Below are 1,939 nucleotides of genomic sequence, written 5' to 3'. Positions count from 1 at the left end.
GGCTACCACATCTTCAAAGTTATGAGCGTTATACTAGGTGAAGCCTATTCCTTGCAATGGGATTCAGTGAACCAGGGAATTTAAAATTGGGCCAGTGCAAAGCCCTAATCATGTACTCTTTGTTGTGACTGGAGCTCATGACCTGGCCAATATAAACCCTGGCCACTGTGTCTTCCAAAGGCATCCCACCTACTTGTCTTGACCATAGAATAGGGAAACTGTGAGCTCAGAGACATGAGCATACATCTGAAATGTTCTTGAGGGTTATCTAGGGAAACCCATACAAGTAACAGGCTGCATGCATTCCCAAGGGGTCTGCTGCCTGCATCCATTACACACCAGGTTCCCCCGAGAAAAAGTACCTAATTAGCTTACCTGGCTACAAAGGAACACTGCCTTTTAATAGTTAATTGATTATCTGATTTAGATTACAATGGAACTTTCACAACACTAAAAAAAATTGCCTTGCATTACAGTCACCAATCTTTTATAAGTACCTACAACCACCAACTCTACAGCCTCTGTAGTTCTACCTTCTCCAGGATGTTATGGAAATTTTCATTCCTTTTATAGTCTTTCAGACTAAGGATGTATGTGGCACTTTAAAAAAAAGTTTTCAATGCCTAACTAATATAAGACTTATAACTGGCTAAGAGGGTAAAGCATTTGTGCAGATAAACCCAATGATCTGAGTTTAATCCCTAGGACCCACAGGGAGGATGGAGAGAACACATTCATCTAAATTGTCTTCTGATCTCTACATGCATGCCATGGGGCACACATTAACACATGTGCACACACATAAAAATAAAGAAGGGAAGAAAGGAAGGAAGAGAAGGAGGGAGGAAAGAGGGAGGGAGGAAGGAAGAGAGGAAGGAAGGAAGGAAGGAAGGAAGGAAGGAAGGAAAGACAGGAAGGGAGAGAAAGAAAGAAATTTTAAGAGGAAAAAAATAAGTTGCTGGGGAGATTACTCAGAAGTTAAGAATTGCCCTTGCCGAGGACCTGGGTTCCATTCCTAATAACCACAGGCTCATGACAACCTGTTAACTCCAGTTCCAGGGGATCCAATGCCCAATTCTGCCTTCTGAGGGCACACACATGGTACATACACATATATGTGGTTAAACACTCCTATACATAAAATAAAAATAAACTCTGTAAAAATAAAGGGAGGAAGGAAGAAAGGAAGGAAAGAAGGAAGGAAGGAAGGAAGGAAGGAAGGAAGGAAGGAAGGAAGGAAGGAAGGAATCCTTAGTTAGGGGCTAGAGAGGTGGCTCAGCAGTTAACAGGACTGATTGCCCTTCCAGAGGTCCTGAGTTCAATTCCTAACAACCACATCCAATCTGTAATGGGGTCTGATGCCCTTCACTGGTATATCAGAACAGCTACAGTGTACTCATACATAAAATAAATTATTCTTTTTTTTAAAAAAAACCCTAATTATTAACTGATAAGGTGGCTTAGGCTTATGACTGCAGTATTAAGTTTTATTATTATTATTATTATTATTATTATTATTATTATTTTATTCCAATTTTTAAAGTTTGAGACAGGGCTGGAGAGATGACTCAGCCAGGCTCCCAACTGTAAAAGTTATTTATTGTATTGATGTATGTAGAAATGTATTTCTTTATCCTAGTTAACTAGTTTCCAATAATGACACAGAGAAACCAAGATTTATTTTCAAGCTTCACCTCAATACACAGGCAGTCTATCTTTTTTTTTAATTACTTATTTAATGTATATGAGTACACTGTAGCTGTCTTCAGACGCATACATACCAGAAGAGGGCATCACATCTCATTAGAGATAGTTATGAGCCACATGTAGTTGTTGGGATTTGAACTCAGGACCTCTGGAAGAACAGTCAGTGCTCTTAACCACTGAGCCATCTCTCCAGCCCTGGGCAGTCTATCTTAATCCCTAAATGAATCTGTCT

General features: G+C 39.7%; 1 non-coding gene across 1 annotated transcript; it reads right to left on the bottom strand.

Annotated features, from left to right (window-relative positions):
• Positions 1-249: 249 nt before the first annotated feature.
• On the bottom strand, positions 250-385 carry Gm22915. The gene has a single exon (XR_003956069.1). It is a non-coding gene; the product is annotated as a small nucleolar RNA SNORA70 (small nucleolar RNA).
• Positions 386-1,939: the final 1,554 nt, after the last annotated feature.

Source organism: Mus musculus, chromosome 5, assembly GCF_000001635.26.
Source record: "Mus musculus strain C57BL/6J chromosome 5, GRCm38.p6 C57BL/6J".
Taxonomy (NCBI): Eukaryota; Metazoa; Chordata; class Mammalia; order Rodentia; family Muridae; genus Mus; species Mus musculus.
This window is presented reverse-complemented; position numbering and strand designations above follow the sequence as displayed.